An 18,736-nucleotide genomic window follows, 5' to 3' on the forward strand; every position below is an offset into this window, starting at 1 on the left:
CAAAGCGGGTCTCAAACTCCTGGTCTCAAGCAATCCTTGTGTCAGCCTCCTAAAGTGCTGAGATTATAGACATGAGCCATGGCACGCAGCTGATTTATTAGTTTATTTTCTCAGAACTCTATGCAACCTGATTCTTAATACATAAGGAAAGAGAAGCCAGTCAAAAGTGGAAGTAGTTGCACACAATGAAAGTGTCATTTGGCACTTAGACAAGAGAGGCGGATTGTAAAAATGAAAGATCTACATGTCGCAATTGGCTGTGGGCTTGGACTCCAGCACTTTTTATTTTTATTTTTTTAGGAGATAGTGTCTCACTCTCTTACTCAAGCTGGAGTGCAGTGATATAATCATAGCTCACTGTTATCTCAAACTCCTGAGTTCAAGTGATCCTCCTGCCTCGACCTCCCAAGTACCTGGGACTACAGATGTGCCATCGCTCCAGGTAATTTTTTTTTTTTTTTTGAATTTTTGTAGAGACGAGGTCTCCCTGTGTTGCCCAGGCTAGTCTCAAACATGTGACCTCAAGCAATCGTTCCCCCTTGGCCTCTAAAGCACTGGGGTTATAGGTGTGAGTCACTGTACCCGGCCAAGAAACCAACCCCACCTGTTTTCTATATAAAGTTTAGCATCTAGATACGAAGCAAAATAAGTTTTCAAGATCAAGGAGTCTGAAGGGAAGCTGCTGGGAGGGGAATGGGCTCAAGGCAGCGTTTTCTGGTCTACAGTTTTGCTTATTCTTGGACTTTCCAAAGTCCTGAAAGAAGCAGAAGGAAAGTGAGAAGAGAGGAAGAGGCAGGAGGAAAGGAGGAGGGCTGCACCTCTGCGGTTGCAGATTAGCCCAAGCCGGCTCAGTGGCTGGGAAGGAAGGGAGGAAACCCCCAAGGCCGAAGGTGGAGTCAGAGTCCTGGGTCCAGCAGAGACTGGACAGGAGGAGGGTGCCGGGAGCCAAAGACCTTCCTGCTAGCACTGCAACCTCTTAAACTGCTTAGGCTTTTATCTAAATTTGATATGTCCGCATTTTGTAGACCTCCAAACCAAGTCACTCAGGGTAACCCAGACAGGAAGGGGAGGATGATAGGAGAAGGTGCCCCACCTGATGATGCCCTTCTGGCTTTTATCCATTCCTGGGAATGACTCTTTCTCCAACTCGGGGGATACCCCTATGGGAGAATACAGTGGCGTGGACCAGCAGTGGAGAATTCCAAGTCCAAAAAACGATTGGCATTTTCAAGGAAAGTAAGAAATCATCCTGCATATATGAAATATTGGGAAAAAGGTTGTTACTAATAATTCTCAAGCGACCACTCTGGTGAGACTAGGTTTCTCTGGGGATGTGTGGAGCAGGGTGTATGTACCGAGTGAGCACATCCCACCCTTCAGACTCCTTCAGCTCCTGTCTACTGTAGCAGTCAGAGGGCAACTCCTGTCCTCATCTCCTCTGAGCGACCCACTCACTCATTCACTCACTCATTCATTCACTCGTTAACTCATTCACTCACTCACTCATTCACTCATTCACTCCTTCACTCGCTCACTCACTCATTCACTCACCCTTTTACTCACTTGCTCATTCATTTACTCATTCACTCACTCATTCACTGACCCATTCACTCACGCACTCACTCATTCACTCACCCATTCACTCACTCAGTCATTCCCTAACTCACCCTTTCACTCACTCACCCATTCACTCATTCACTCACTCATTCACTCACTTATTCACTCACTCACTCATTTCCTCATTCATTCACTCAATCATTCACTCACTCAAATCATTCACTCATTCACTCACTCATTCACCTCTTCACTCACTCATTCACTCATCCTTTACTCACACACTCACTCATTTATTGACTCATTCACTCACTCGTTCATTCACTCACTCAATTCTTCACTCCCTCATTCACTTGTTCGCTCACTGACTCATTCACTCACTCTTTCCCTCACCCATTCACTCACTCACCCACTCATCTGTTCACTCACTCATTCACCCACTCACCCATTCACTAAGTCACTCATTCATTCACTCACTCACTCACTCATCACTCATTTATTCCCTCGGTCACTCACTCATTCACTCACTTATTCACTTGCTTATTCACTCACTCATTCACTAAGACGCTCATTCATTCACTTACTCACTTATTCACTCACCCATTCACTCACTCACTCATTCACTCATTGACTCCCTTGGCAATTCATTCACTCACTCACGGTCACTCATTCAGTCATTTACCCACTCACTCACTCATTTCTCCTTCCCTCATCCACTCACTCACTCATTCACTGACTGACACTCACTCACCCATTCACTCATTTACTCACTCATTTACTCCTTCACTCACTCACTCACTCACTCCCTCCCTCCCTCCTTCATTCATTCATTCAGCAGCACCCATGACAGGTTCACTCTGTCCTGGGCTCTGCTGTTGCCCTGGGACTGCAGCAGGGAAGAGTCAAAGATCTCTGAATCCACGGCATTCAGAGTTCAGCCAGGGGACCTTTCGAGAAGCCCAGCAGATAGGTGAAATGCCCCATGTGTGACACTGACGAGGATGTTTTAAGAGCAGCAGGGAGGGAACAGGAGTGTGCATGGAGCCCAAAATTTCTAAGAGGGTGATCTGGGGAGGCCTCACCGTGCAGGAGACCTTGCAGGACAGACCTGTGGAAAGTGGGCAGAGTCGGTACGGAGAGGAGGGCCTGGGTTGAGGAAAGAGCAGGCTAGGCCTGAGGTTGTCGGGTGCCTGCATGGGCCTCTGGGCAGCACCAGGATCTGAAGGGACCAGAGGACAGGCCAGTGTGGCTTGTGTGGGGTCTGTGACTCCGAGTCAGCAGAGAAGATGCCTGAATTACATCCTGATAGGTGCACCCTGACTTTGAAGCTGAGGACACCCGAGACATGGAGGTGGGGTGGAGGTTGGGGCAGAGCAGGGGATGAGGAGGGAGCCTGTTCCGGTCCAGGTCAAAGGTGGTGGCCTGGCCCTAGTGGCTCCAGATGCAATGAAGAGCCAATGGGGACTTTCCTGAGGGACTTAGATGCCAGGGTGGAAGAGCACTGCAAGGCTTCAGCCTGAGCCCCTGGGAGGATGGAGTCACCAGGAGCTGAGGTAAGGAAGACTGAGCGATGGGGGGTTGTGTGGGGGGTGCAGAGGCCTGAGCTCAGTTTGGCCCCTGCAGATTTGAGATGCCCACTCCATGCACAGGCCGAGACAGCAGAGAAGGGGAAGAGGCTGCAGCTCAGGTAGCCCTGGGATGTGCAGCCCCACATGCTGGGGCACTGGGTCATGGTGTCCTCATGGCTGGGAGCTGCTTCCCTCCTGGGATGCCAGAACTCCTTTAGGGCACATCGGCAACTCCTGCGCTCACCACTGAGGGGAAGTGGGAAGGGCAGCTGTCCCTATGCATGTTCTCCTTCACCTTGTCCTAGGCAGGTCCCAGGCAGCACCACCCTCCCAAGTGGCTCCCCTTGGCCGCTGTCTCTAGTGTTCACAGCCAGACCCTAGAAGAGGGCTGGACTCAGCGGCTCACTTCTGATGAATAGAACCAGGCAAAAGAGATGGTGGTCTCTCCTGAGATTGGATTGGGAGGAGCTGAGGTTCTGTCCACTGGAACTCTCCCCCTGGCTCTTGGTAGGTGCTAGTTCTGGCAAAGCCAGTCACCCGCCCAGGGCAGAGGGCAACCTGAAGCTGATGCCACAGAGAGACTGGGGCCTTCAGTCCAACAGCCTGCAAGCAACAGAATCCTGCCAGCAACACAGAAGTGAGCATGGAAGCAGCTCCTCCCCTTCAGAAGACACAGCAGCCCTAGGCAGACACCTGCTGCAGCCCTGGAGAGCCCCTGGGGCAGAGGGCCCAGTGAAGCCTGCCTGAACTCCTGGCCCAAGGAGTAATCATTCCTGGGGTATAAGTGTGTGCTGGTGTGGGCCTTTGGAGTAATCTGTCAAGGGACAATAAAGAACAAGCACACACCTCAGGTCCTACTGGGTGGAAGCTGTACGGTCAGCACGGCATGTAATATCTTCCTCTTGAATTAGAAGATTCATTGCTAAGGCCAAAGTTAAAAAAAAAAAAAAAAACAAACCTCTAGTTGTAGCAACATTGAAATACATGACTTTCAAAAAAAAAAAAAAAAAAAGCCATAGCTATTCTTTTCCATCTTTGCTACAGGTATATATTAATATATGTTAATTCCCTGACTGACTGAGCAAGGGGCCAAACTCATAAGAACAGATGTGTGAGGACCGTCAGTGACCACCCTGACCCCAGCCCTTATACACAGACAAACTTTTGAACATAATCCGTAACCTTGGGGGTCTTGACACTCTAAATTTTATTGTTTTTCATTAGCTATTTCTATTCCCTAAACAATACCTGTTCATCGCAGAGAAAAATGGCATTGCCTATACTAAGCAAAAGAAAGGAAATAAAATGCTCAGAAACATTTACAGATGTATGCAGACTCACACACACACACACACACACACACACACGCACGCACGCACTCACACACAGGCTCGCACTGCGTCTAGGCCTGCCTTTTCACTTATTTGTATGTCCTGAACATATTTCCATGTCAGTAGACACATATCTTTGTAGCGGTAACAGCAACTAAATATTATTGCAGCGCATATTTTTACCATCATTTATTTAACTCATCATGTTTGAACTGTTAGGTTGTATCTATCATTTTCTGTATTACAGACAATTTGATGACAAATGACCAATCCCCTAATGTTCAATATAAAAATATCAATTGTATAAGGAGATAACGGGTATTTGGCTAAAATAAAATTCAGTGTGGCCCACCTTCTCCACATGTAACGTGCTCTAAAAAGGCATGAATAATTAAATTAGCCCTTCTATTCTCCAGCACAGATCCTGAGCCCAACTGTGGGTGCAGGTGCTTAGAGCCTCGGTCTGCTCTTCTGCCCGCCAGAAGGCAAAGGCCACTCAACTGCCACCTTAAGACAGCCAGGATTCGCCTCTCCCTTTTAATTAATAGAATAATGCTCAGGTTCACTGCATGAGAGCAGCGCTCTCTGACTTTGCATTCATCAGGATAACCTAGGTGGTTTGTTTAAAACTACACATTTCCTGGCTGAGCTCCCAGAAACTGGACTTCAGTGGTTTAATGGGGGTGTGCATAGGACAGGTGATTCTGAGGACCACGAGGGGTTAGGAATTTCGCCGTTAATTCTGGCCAAGGGAGAGATTAGACCATCCAGCATTGTCTGCAGCATATATTTTTTTTCCTCTTTTGCAATGAATATTTGATGCTCAGCGGGATGAGCCCCAGGATGAGGCACACATCCAAGAAAAATCCATGCCTCTCCATCTTTTCCCCAGGATTGCCCTTTGGTGAGACTCTCCTTTGCGATTGCTTCACTTTCCCGGGTTCATAGAACAAACCTCTTCTTAGTCTCTTTTGTTGTTTCCTATCTGTTCAACAAACACCCACTGCGCAGGACCATCCTCCGGAAAGCCCTCGAGTGGGGCCGTTTGGGAGCCCTTCTTCGTGGGGTGAGCACTGAAGGAACCGGGATCCCATAAGCCCGTGCTTTTGTAGGGGCTGCTCCCTGTCCCATCGCAGGTAACTGGCACCAGGCTGTTAAGCTGTGGATGGGCAACTGGCACAGCGCTTTGAATGTGCGTATTTCAGCACGTGGAGTTGGCCGGTGAAGTCAGCCGAGGTCGGCACAGCGTACAGCAGCGCGCCTGTCCGTAGGGAGGAAGTGTCGTCCCGCCTCCCCGCCAGGTCAGTCCCGTTGCGCCTCCTCCTATCCCACTCTGACTTTCGCGCGCCCATGCGTCTCTGAGTGTAGCGCCCCGATACTCTTCCCCACCCCAAGGATTCTTCTCCCCACGGGACGAGCTGGGGGCCCGGGAGCGCCACAGACCCCGTGGACCCAGGAAATCGCTGCTTCGTCATAGCTAAGCTCGCCGCGCTCAGCTTTTCCCACCACCTGGAGGATCCACTCTCCGTGCGTCCTTCCCGACCTCAGGCTGCAGAGAAAACGTGGGGGCGGGGATCGAGGAAGCCGCGCGCAGAGGCTCCTAGCGCAGCCCCAGGAGGAATCCTGCCGCCACCAAGAAGCTGTGCGCGCGGCCGGGCTCGGCGCTGACAACAGCCGGATCTACCGGGCCTGCCGCGAGCCTCCGCGTCCAGGTGGGGTCTCCGCGCCCCAATTCCACCCCACCCCGCCATCGGCGCTCCCCGCAAGTGCGGAGTTTCCACCGGCCCCGGCGTTCGCGCCCACTCACGGTCTCCCTTGCCCCCCCCCTCCCCGCCCCGGGAGATGCTCCCGGCGTTCTATTCCGCCCTGCCTTGGCCCGCCCAGCGAACGATGTGACCCCGCCCCCTTGCGGTCTCCCCTCCCCCGGTCGCTGCCCCTGCCCCCACCTGTGGCGCTCCGGGCATCTCTAAAGGCCCCAACCAGAGTCCTCCAACCCACCCGCAAGGGTAGCACACCGGCAACGCGGCCCCACCCCCAGGGACTCCGCCCACTTGTGGTGTTACCCCCGCCTCCGCGACCTCACCCACCGCTAGCGCGGCAGCCACCTACGACGACCCCCGCGTAGGTCCTCCTGCTCACACCCGGCCCCGGCCAGCCCCTGCCCCTTTCTCTGCCCCTTTCCCTGCCCCTGCCCCTGCCCCTAGCCGCGCCCCACCCCCGCAGCCCCTCCTGTGCGCTTGGGCCCCGCCCGTCAAGGCCCTTTGACGCTAGGGCCGGGCGGGGGCGCGGGCGGGGCAGCGTTTCCGAGTCGGGCGCACGCGGGCAGGGTCTCCATTGCCTGCTGCGCACCCGGACTAGCGGCTGCCCTCGGCCTCCTCGTCTTGGACGCGGAAGACTCCCGGGCCCCCAAGGGCTCCTTGCGGAAGTTCCTGGAGCAGCTCTCCGGGGCCGGCAAGGCCATCGGCGTGCTGACCAGCGGGGGACATGCTCAAGGTGCGCGCCCCCCTCCGGGCGGCGAGGGAGGGACGGACGGAGAAGGGGAGAAGAGGGAGAAGGGGAGAACAGGGCGAAGGGGATGGGGGAACCGGGCAGAAGAGGGGGAAGCGATGGGAGGACCCGGGGAAAGGTGGGGAAGCGATGGGAAGAACTGGGGAGAAGAGCGGGGAAGCGATGGGAAGAACTGGGGAGAAGCCCGTGCCCGGGAGCGGCAGGGGTACCTGCGGGGCGGCGGGAGCCGGCAAGGCAGCCCCGGGGTCCATGCCGGGTGGGGCGGAGGAGGAAGGAACATGGCGATAGGAACCTCCATTCGGAAAATAGTGAGCTTTCCACCCTCTCCGGTTTATGTTTTAAATTGAGCCTGGTAGAGGGGGTCGCCTGGAGCACCTTCCGGGGTCGTTCTGCCTCTGAGCTGTAGGATGGGGCCGGGCTTCCCCTCCGAATCCTGGGTACAGCGCGATCACTTCTTAAGTTGCCCCCGCCCCCCAACTCCGCCCCACGCCACCCCCCAGCTTGTCGAGGAAGAAAGGGCCGGATCCCGGCGGGCCTCCTGTCGCCTCGGGCCCCCCGCGGCGTGGGCGGGGTCCCGGCTGCTGCAATGCGGGAAACGGCAGGGGTGCTCTGGGTTCCCGCCTAGCGTCTCCGAGGCAGTCAGGCAGCCCCTCGCGTTTCCGTTGGAAGATTTTAAAAAAGGGTTTCCTGCGCTCGCATGTGCTGTCGCCTTCCGGCTCGTGACAAAACCGAAAACTAAAATGGGTCCCAGGCCCTCCCCGCCAGCCTCCGCGGACGGGAAGGAGCAGGAATCGGGGACTCCGGGACGTCAGTGGCGCTGCAGCGCGGGCTCTGGGCTTCCCCTGTCCTGTAATGTGGAAAGGGCTCTCCAGGAGGGGCCGAGCCTGGGCCCACGACGCAGGCGCTCCGGGAGGACATTTAACATTGAAGAGCGAGAGGTGGTGGAGACTGCGCTCCCCAGGCCCCAGGTGCACGTAGGGGCACCGGTGCCCAGGTTCAGGAGGGTGAGGCCTTCTTGGCCAGGTAGCCTTGTTAAATCTATCTGAAAATCACAGATAACTAAGTATCAAGTCGTCACAGATCATTTTAGTATCCTGAATGAGATGGCTACGGAAAACATGAAAACGTCGTTACTGGTTACGTGCATGATGCATCCAAAACATTGTTACCTGCACAGTGGCAGCACTGATATTTGTGGGCTTTTGAACGTGTGGACTGGAGTGTTAAGAGCCCTTCAGAGTTATGACAGTAGTTTGATTTGAATGTTCTTTTCTTGGCGAATAAATGCTGTACATTGAATTTACCCAGGAAACTAGGAAGGTGAACCCACACGAAGGACACAGGCCTGTGGGCTGCTCCAGGCGCCCTTAGGGCGTTGCAGGGCCTGAGCCATGCGCTTCCTGCTCAGCCTCCTGAGAGCCGTGATGGCGTCTCTGTTCTGCCTCACACTGGACCCGCTAGTTTCATATTCTTGTTATGGTTCCGAGGCTACAAGCGGTTGGATTCTGTGAGACACTCTCTGTCTTCCTCCTCCGGCTGCTTTCAAATGGGTCGTCTTTTTTTAGAACTGATTTTTTAAGCAGTGATTGATGGGGTGAGTTGTAGTGCTGTCCTGAACTGCAGAGGGAGCGCATTGAGGAACCTGGGTTTTGATGCTGTGCACATCAGCAGAGTCACCAGCCCAGGGCCCTGTCAGTCCCATTATTAAGCTCATTTCTTGCTCTTGTCATCGTTACTCAGACGCCTTAAAAAAAAAGCAAACTCCTGCTTACCGTCACTGGCTGAGTTTGGCAAATGGGTGTTTACCCTGGAAAGAGGAGCATTTTGTCCTCTGGAACGTCTAAGGCGCCCTTTGGTGAGGTGGTCTGTTTCTGACCACTCTATCCCGTGGGCGTCCTTCCTACTTCCACCTTCCCTTTCCGAACGCCTCCGCCTCCAGGGCTTTAACTTTCCTTCTGTGTGTGTGCCACGCAGAGGTTATGACTGTTGTGCCAGTGCCTTGTTTTTTCTTTCTTTCTTTCTTTCTTTCTTTCTTTCTTTCTTTCTTTCTTTCTTTCTTTCTTTCTTTCTTTCTTTCTTTCTTTCTTTCTTTCTTTTCTTTTCTTTTTTCTTTCTTTCTTTCTCTCTCTTTCTTTCTCTCTCTTTCTCTCTTTCTTTCTTTCTTTCTTTTTTTCTTTTCTTTTCTTTTTTCTTTCTTTCTTTCTTTCTCTCTCTTTCTTTCTCTCTCTTTCTCTCTTTCTTTCTTTCTTTCTTTTCTTTTCTTTTCTTTTCTTTTTTCTTTCTTTCTTTATTTCCCTCTCTTTCTTTCTCTCTCTTTCTTTCTTTCTTTCTTTCTTTCTTTCTTTCTTTCTTTCTTTCTTTCTTTCTTTCTTTCTTTCTTTCTTTCTTTCTTTCTTTCTTTCTTTCTTTCTTTCTCTTTTTCTTTTTCTTTTTGCTGAGGGCCCAAAACTTGCTGCATCTCAAAAGAAGCAATTGCATCCATTTGTTCGCGATGAGCATAAACTGCTCTTTAAGGGAGACTAATTGGTAAACCCGGCTGCTGTGGGTAGAAAGACAGAGGTGGCTGCGGAAGCAGGGCTCTGCCTCTTGGAAGCCTGCACAACCTTCCTGCTTTCTTTCTTCAATATCCGCGGGGGGGGTGGGGGGTGGTTAATTTTAATAAGCCCTGGAAACCAACAAAGCAGGAAAGTGCTAAGACATTGAGGTGTGAGATTTAAAATGACAACCAGCAGCCTCTCATTCTTCCTTCACTGAGGAAGGAAGGAACCAGTTGCCTCTTCGTTTTGGGGCTGCAGGGTATGTTTGGCAGAGACACTGGCCCTTTGTGCTGTGTGACTCATGAATTGAGATAGTTCTTTACTAAGTGTTTTGTGCAGTAGGTATGAAAATGGGGAAAGAGGGAGCACTGTCCTTGGTGGAGAGGCGTGGAGAGACGCTGTGATACATAGCGAGTCCTTTTTTTCTGGGCTCCTGGTTTTCAATCTTTTTCTTCTTTTTTTCCTAACAGCTTGAAAGATGATTTTTGTGTCTTAATTAAAAGATTGAAGACTGTGGGTCAGACCCAAACTAATTCCATTGGCATCAAAGAAAAGGATTCTTTACATATTTATCTATAGGCACAATTTATTTTTTTATTTTTTGCTGAATTATCTGGTTAGTCAAATCATACATTAGAGAAGCAATATTAAAAATTAAAAAATAAAAAATGTGTCTGTAAACGTATCCCCCTTCCATTCCAGTCTTTGTTTCTGTGTAATTTTAGAACCTTGGACCATGATGTACATAGAGTTTATATTCTTTTAATATCTTGCTACTTCATTGTTTTCATGTTTAATCTTTGGGTTGATGTATCACAGGTTACTTGACCGTTTCTTACAGGTGTTTGGTTTAGTTTTTTTTTTCCCTTAACGCTAATGTAAATTTGAGTGTTTGGATGGTAGTTTTAGCAGAATTTAAGGCAGAGTCTCAGTTAGGGTGATGGATCGATTTATAGTCCCTAGTTTGAGGAGAGAGGTGGCAATATGCCCTTTCTTCTAAAATTGATATGTTAAATCACAATGGACATTTACATGATTTTGAGCACTTGGGACTCCCCTGGGGTTCACTGGTATTGCACGGTCCGGGCTGGGGATCTTCTGCTGGAGAGGCCCCCAGCGTGCCCAGCGCAGGGTCCTGAGTGTGTTGCTGCAGGACAAGCTCTGGGCTTTGCCCTGCAGCGGCCGTCGCTCTGGGAAGAGCTGGCTGCTCCAGGAATGAGGCCTATGCTCTGAAGCTCACATTCAGCAGACCAGCAAAGGTCAGCACAGATGACCTTATATGAATCATTCATTTAACAAGCATTCATGGAATACACATTCCATGCAGTTGGAACTTAGAGTGGAAGGCCATCAGTTCACTGTTGTCTCAGCAGAACTTTGTCCCTGGGTCCCTGTTGAACTTAGAGTGGAAGGCCATCTGCTCACTATTGTCTGAGCAGAGCTTGGTCCCTGGGTCCCTGTTGAACTTAGAGTGGAAGGCCATCAACTCACTGTTGTCTGAGCAGAGCTTGGTCCCTGGGTCCCTGTTGAACTTAGAGTGGAAGGCCATCAGCTCACTGTTGTCTGAGCAGAGCTTGGTCTCTGGCTCCCTTTTGTAGCCTCCGCTCCTAGGAGGTGCACGGTGAGTGTTGGGGGACCCTCCACAGGCACAATTGCTGAACAAGGACCCCTCCCAAGGGTGTCAGCCCTAGGCCCTGAGCTCTGAAGAGGAGGAAGGCATTCCTGGGGCCATCTCCCCTTCTGGATACTGAGCTCTGCACAGAGAGAAACTCTTCCACATTCACTGCAGTGAAGTTCATACTTTAGAGACTGGGGCCTGCATTCCCCAGAATTTCCATGGCCACAGGTGGTGGCCGCACCATGCGACTGGTGTCTATGTTCCCTGGAATTTCCGTGGCCATAGATGGTGGCTGTACCATGTGACTGGGGTCTGCATTCCCTGGAATTTCCGTGACTGCAGGTGGTGGCTGCACCATGCGACTGGAGTCTGTGTTCCCCAGGATTTCTGTGACCACAGGTGGTAGCTGCACCATGCGACTGGAGTCTGTGTTCCCCAGGATTTCTGTGACCACAGGTGGTAGCTGTACCATGTAACTGAGGGTCTGCGTTCCCCTGAATTTCCGTGGCCATAGGTGGTGGCTGTACCATGGGAATGAGGGTCTCTGTTCTCTGGAATTTCCATGGCCATAGGTAGTGGCTGTACCATGCGACTGGGGTCTGCGTTCTCCAGAATTTCTGTGGCTGCAGGCTGTGGCTGCACCATGCGACTGGGGTATGCATTCCTCGGAATTTCCGTGGCCATATATGGTGGCTGTACCATGTGACTGAGGGTCTGCATTCCTTGGAATTTCCATGGCCATAGATAGTGGCTGTACCATGTGTCTGAGGGTCTGCGTTCTCTGGAATTTCTGTGGCTGCAGATAGTGGCTGTACCATGTGACTGAGGGTCTGCATTCCTGGAATTTCTGTGGTCGCACATGGTGGCTGTACCATACAACTGGGGTCTACATTCCCTGGAATTTCCTTGGCCACAGGCGGTGGCTGCACCATGCATCAGGTCTTCTGTCTCAGGAGTTGGTGCCATTGTCTCTGTTATTCCCTCGCCTGACACACAGAGGCAGTTCCTGACTTTATCACTCCCAGGAAACACACAGGCATCTGTTTTGGATCCTTGTTTTATTTCCCCATCACCTTTCTCATCAAAGGGAAATTCACATCCCTCTAAAGCTGAAAATGGTGTGGGGCCCCCTGGTGGTCTTTCCAAGGCATTATCAGCAGGTAAATTAGATCATGTGGGCCAGTGTACCTGAAATGAAAACAGAAAGGTAAGTCGTGTCACTAAGCTTTGGTGGGAGATTCAGGGTCTTTGTTAGTGGCAGAATCATCCAAAGTAAGTTGTTTGTTCACTGCAGATCTAGATGGTTGGCTGTGTCAGGATTAACCTTAGCCAGTGTCGACAGAGTGTCGCTTAATCCTCACAGAAGCTGTCAAGTACATTGAAGAATAGCTGCCAAGTTTGCTATTGTCGGGAGAGAGGCAGGTACGTCTCTCGCTTAGCCCAGTGCTGCAGGAGGCCAGGCTCACGTCAGGCTGTGCGTGTGAGTGGGTTGGATTTTTAGCACTCTGGGACGGTAAAGCACAAACATCTATTTTTAACTTGTGGGTGACCTTCTTCTGTGCTGCTTGAGTCTCTGTGGGCCTTTCTCTGTTTCCTTCCTGAGGAGTCTGTGCCAGGGTCCCAAGCGTTCTCTGGGCTGCACATCCGCGCCTGCCCAGTGAGGAGCCTCCTCCTGGTGGCTGTGGGACTGGGCTGGGCCCACACTGTCAGCATCGTCTGGGGTAAGCAAGCCCGTCCTTCCACACCTCAGTGTCCCCAGCTGTTGAACAGGGCTAATCAACTGACCGTCAGGATTAATGGGGATCAGATGCGCTCATCTCATAGCCCTGCTTGGTAAATAGCCACTTCCACTCTGTCCTCCAATGTGCTACTCTAGACTTTTTCTTTACCTCCATTTAGCCAGGTGATTCGAGGTGACAGTGACAGTGACTATCAAGAGGGATGTACAGAGGAAACCAGTGGAAGAGAGCTCGAGGAGTAGACATGGGCGCAGGGAGCACAGTGCGGGGAGCACGGCTGCAGGGAGCATAGGCATGGGGAGCACAGATAGGTGTAGGGAGCATGGGCGTGGAGAGGACGGGTGCGGGGAGCACGGGCGTGTGAAGCATGGGTGCGGGGAGCACGGGTGCTGGGAGCACAGGGCATGGAGAGCATGTGTGTACTTGCTCTGCTCTGACAGAGGCTGCCGAGCATGTACTCTGTGCTCAGATGGGTCAGAGCCTCAGTGCCTCTTTTAAAAAAAAAAAAAAAAAAAAAAAAAAATCTTTTTTTAAAGATAGGACTTCTGTCTTCCTGGTGGCCCCTTTTAGTCGATACTCTTTTAAGCCTGGTTTTCCAGAGAAAAGCTAGGAAGGATGGCCTATATAGGTTCCAGTCTGGGCATATCTGGAAGAATGGGTCTTTTTTAGGTTTGAGTCTGGCGTACCTGGGGACATCTTTGAACCTCCACTCAGAGTCCCAGAACCACGTGTAGAGGCTCCCCAAATGTCTGCTGGGACTTTCCCCTCTGCTCGCGGATGATGAAGAGCAGAACCTCACCCTGCCACGACCTCTGGGGTCCTCCTTCCTGGAGGGCAGTGCCTTGGTGACCAGCGTGTGTAGGAGTCTGAGCTGGCACCTTCGGGCTATGCTGTGCAGCGGGGGCTCATGCCATGGGGCATTCTTGTGTTCTGCACCGGGACTGGTGACGTTGGGCATCCTCGTGCAGTGTGGACCACATGAGGTGCACATGAGCCAGACAGCTCCCGGAATTCGGAGCCTGGCTCTGTCTCAGGCCACCCACCTGTCTGTGGCATTTTTGAGGGATTGTGGGGACCCTATGAGTCTGTGTCCCCACCCTCACTGGCTGGACACCTGTGCCAGGCTGGAGTTTTATGTTTCACCATCCCCTGTTCCGAGTTGTGTGAATATTTATTTTCATTACCTACTCTCATGAGCTTTCCCTTTTTTAAAAAAAAAATCGGAGACAGACTTTGAAGTCCTCTGGCCCTACCGTTCGTGGACCTAATGGTATTGCAGAAATTATGACCTCAATTATGTATAATAACTGGGGCTACTTTAAAAGTCATGTAAAGGAACAAGGTGGAGTAGTCATTTCAAGCTGTACATCATGCTGGATTCTTAAGTGAACATTATCAGGCTTTCAACACGTTTTCTCTTTTTATTTACTTTGGAGAATATAACGGATGCTCAGAAGCTGTTGGGATTTAGTAAGAGGAAGTTATCCTTAAGAAGCTATTTAAGCAAGGGGACAGTTGGAGTAAACGTAAATTATGAACACACACCTATTCCAAACCAGAGAAATAAAAGCATCAACTGTACTGGGGTTGAAACTTGGGTGCTAGTGTGTCTTTCCTGCCCACAGTGACTGTGGCAGTGCTGTGGGCAGGAAATTCTGGAAAGAAGACTCGGTGCCAGTGGTAATTTTTGTGACGATTCATTTGCTTTCAGCTCAAGTGACTATAGTCTTACTTGCAAATGGCTGGGTCTCCACCAATGGACCACAACACTGACATAGGACACATGAGAAATGACCCTTGGGTTTTTAACAATTATTATTTTTAATGGACACATTATAGTACATATCCATGGGATACAGTATGATATTTCAATACATGTTTTTCGTGTGTAATTAGCAACTCAGGGTAATTAGCATGTCCATCATCTCAAACATTTGTCATTTCTTAATGCTGGGAATATTTAAAATCCTCTCTTCTAGCTGCTTGAAAATATACAATAAATTGTAAACTATAGTCACCCTACAAGGCTATAGCACACTAACCCTTATTTTTACTATCTAGATGTAATTTTGTATCCATTAGATAACCTCTCCCTTTCTGCCTTCCCGCCGCCCTTTCCTGTCTCTAGAAGCCACTGTTCTACCTTCCGAGGGTAGAATATCGTTTTCCTCATAGAGATCTTTAACCTTCTTGGTTAGATTTCTTCTGAGGTATTTTTATTTTTATTTTATATTTTTGTAGTTAAATGGGATTGCTTTCTTGATTTCTTTTTTCACTGGCTCATTGTTGGTCTATAGAAATGCTACTGATTTTTATATGTTGATTTTGTATTCTGTAACTTTACTGAATTTGTTTATCAGTTCAAAGAGATTTTTGCTGGAGTCTTTTTTTTTTTTTTTTTTTTAATATATAAGAGCACATTGTCTGAAAACAGACAATTAGAGTGCCTCCTTTCTACTTTGGGTGCCCTTGATTTCTTTCTCTTGCCTGACTGCTCTTGACTAGGACGTTCAGTGCTGTGTTGAATAGGCGTGGCACAAGTGGGCGTCCTTGTCTTGTTACAGATCTCAGAGAAAAAGCTCTTAGTGTTTCCCCATTCCCCATTATGTTAGCTGTGGGTTTGTCACATATGGCCTTTATTGTGTTGAGGTATTTTTCCTTCAGTGCCTCTTTTGTTGAGACTTTCTATCATGAAGCAGCGTTGAATTTTATCAAATGCTTTTTCTGTATCTATCGAAATGATATTATGGTTTTTGTCCTTAATTCTGTTGATGTGATGTAGCATGATTATTGATTTGTGTTTGTTCAGCAATCCTTGCATCCTGGGATAAATCCCACTTGATCATGGTGTATAATCTTTTTGATTTGCTGTTGGATTCAGTTTGTTAGTATTTTGTTGAGGATTTTTGCATCTGTGTTCATCAGGGATATTGACCTATAGTTTTCTCTTTTTATTGTGTCCTTGTCTTATTTTGGTATCAGGGTAATGCTGGTCTTGAAGAATGAACTTGGCAGGATTCCCTCCTCTTCAATACTTTTGGAATAGTTTGAGAAGAATTGAAACAAAAATGTGTAGAATTCAGCTGCGAAGTCACCTAGTTCTGGGCTTTTCTTTGTTGGGAGACTTTTTATTATTACTTAGTCATACATGTTACTCATTATTGGTCTGTTTTAGGATTTCCGTTTCTTCTTGGTTCCATCTTGGTAGGTTGTACGTGTCCGGGAATTTATCCATTTCTTCTAGGTTTTCCAATCTGTTGACATATAGTTGTTCAAAATAGTCTGTAATGATCCCTTGTATTTCTGTGGTATCAACTGTCATTCTCCTTTTCTGTTTCTAATTTTATTTCTTTCGGATTTCTTTTTGTTTGCTTAGTGTAGCTAATGGTTTGTCTATTTTATTTATCTTTTCAAAAAACCAACATTTTTTTCTTCATTTTTATATTTGTTAGTTTCAAGTTTATTTAGTTCCTCTTTGATCTTTGTTATGTCTTTTCTTCTACCACTTTTGGATTTGATTTGTTCTTGCTCTTCTAGCTCATTGCAGTTCGTTGTTAGGTTGTTTATTTTAAATCTGTTTTTTAAATGTAGGAGTTTATTGTTATAAACTTTCCTCTTAATACTGCTTTTGCTGTATACCATAAACTTTGATATGTTGTGTTTCTGTTTTCATTTATTTCCAGAAATTTTTAAATTTCCTTCTTCATTTCTTCATTGACCCATTGGCTATTCAAGGGCATATTGTTTAATTTCTATGTATTCATACAGTTTTGAAAGTTCTCCTCGTTGTTGATTTTTTTAAAAATTAAACTTTGTGTTCTAGGGTACATGTTCACAATGTGCGGGTTTATTACATATGTATTCGCGTGCCAAGTTGGTATGCTGCACGCATTAACTCATCATTTACATTAGGTATATCTCCTAATGTTATCCCTCCCCCCTCCCTCCTCCCCCCTCCCCACAACAGGCCCCAGTGTGTGATGTTTCCTTTCCTGTGTCCAAGTGATCTCACTGTTCATTTCCCACCTATGAGTGAGAACATGCGGTGTTTAGTTTTCTGTCCTTGCGATAGTTTGCTGAGAATGATGGTTTCCAGCTGCATCCATGTCCCTACAAAGGACATGAACTCATCCTTTTTTATGGCTGCATAGTATACCATGGTGTATATGTGCCACATTTTCTTAATCCAGTCTGTCATTGATGGACATTTGGGTTAGTTCCAAGTCTTTGCTGTTGTGAATAGTGCCGCAATAAACATACGTGTGCATGTGTCTTTATAGCAGCATGATTTATAATCCTTTGGGTATATACCCAGTATTGGGATGGCTGGGTCAAATGGTATTTCTAGTACTAGATCCTTGAGGAATGACCACACTGTCTTCCACAATGGTTGAACTAGTTTACCGTCCCACCAACAGTGTAAAAGTGTTCCTATTTCTCCACATCCTCTCCAGCACCTGTTGTTTCCTGACTTTTTAATGATCACCATTCTAACTGGTGTGAGATGGTATCTCATTGTGGTTTTGATTTGCATTTCTCTGATGGCGAGTGATTATTGTAGCAGGACTAGCCTCAGACAAAACATGATGGGAGGCTACATGTATCAGCTAACAGAACAAAACGTTTTACACTGCTTTCTCAAACAATGTCTGGAATTTACAGATAACACTAGTAGTTTTGGTCAGGGGTTAATATTATTATTATTATTTTAACCACCAGGGCCAGGTGGTGGTGCCAAGGTCCTCTAGCTATTTATCTTCCTTCTGTTTCTTTCTAACTTTTTGTTTTCTCCCCCTTCTCCTGTCTTATAAACTAGGGAAAAGGGGAGACGGGGAAAAGCTGGGAAAGACAACAGGAGAAGTGGTGGTCTCATTCTATATTATGAGCATTTTTTCATGTCTCTATTGGCTGCATAAATGTCTTCTTTTGAGAAGTGTCTGTTCCTTGTTGTTGATTTATAGCTTTATTCTGTTAGAGTCTGAGAATATCCTAGATGTTATTTCAATTTTAGAAAAAATGTATTGAGAATTCTTTTGTAGCCTAACATGTGGTGGATTCTAGAGAATATTCCATGTGCTGAGAAGAATGTGCATTTTGTATCTGTTGGATGAAATGTTCTGTAAATGTCTGTTAGGTCCATTTGGTCTACACTGGACTTTAAATTTGATGTTTTGTTGTTATTTTTTGTCTAGATGACCTCCAGTACTGACAGTGGGATTTTGAAGCTCCTACTATTGTTGTGTTGGTGTCTCCCTGTCTCTCTCTATACATATATATGTATATATAAATTTATTTGAGACAGAGTTTTGCTCTTGTTGCCTAGGCTGGAGGGCAGAGGTGCAATCTCAACTCATTGCAACCTCCACCTCCTGAGTTCAAGTGATTCTCCTGCCTCAGCCTCCCAAGTAGCTGGGATTACAGGCATGTGCCACCATGCTGGGCTAATTTTTTGTATTAGTAGAGACAGGGTTTCACCATATTGGCCAGGCTGGTCTTAAACTCCTGACCTCAGGTGATCCACCTGCCTCCACATCCCTCCCAAAATGCTGGGATTATGGGCGTGAGGCACCGCGCCCGACCTCTCTCTCCATTTAGATCTACTAATATTTGCTTTATATATCTGAGTGCTTTGTTGTTGGGTGCACATATACTCGTAATTGTTATATCCTTTTGCTATTTTGATCTCTTTATTATATAATTACCTTTTTTTCTCCTTTTTACAGTTTTTGACTTAAATTGTGATTGATCTGAAATAAATATGGCTACTCTTGCTTACTTTTGATTTCCATTAATGTGGAATGTGTTTTTCCATCCCTTCACATTTAGTCTATGTGTGTCTTTGCAGCTGAACTGTGTTTTTTGTAGGCAGCATATAGTCGGT

General features: G+C 48.1%; 1 long non-coding RNA gene across 1 annotated transcript in view; it reads left to right on the forward strand.

Moving 5' to 3' along the window:
* The first annotated feature begins 308 nt into the window (after positions 1–308).
* Positions 309–18,736, forward strand: part of LOC135966384 (uncharacterized) — a 50,635-nt gene continuing 32,207 nt past the window's right edge. The window contains exons 1-3 of the long non-coding RNA XR_010579696.2: positions 309–442; positions 5,659–5,754; positions 5,849–6,946. This is a non-coding gene — a long non-coding RNA (uncharacterized lncRNA). The remainder of the gene's footprint in view (positions 443–5,658; positions 5,755–5,848; positions 6,947–18,736) is intronic.

Source organism: Macaca fascicularis, chromosome 11, assembly GCF_037993035.2.
Source record: "Macaca fascicularis isolate 582-1 chromosome 11, T2T-MFA8v1.1".
NCBI classification, from domain to species: Eukaryota; Metazoa; Chordata; class Mammalia; order Primates; family Cercopithecidae; genus Macaca; species Macaca fascicularis.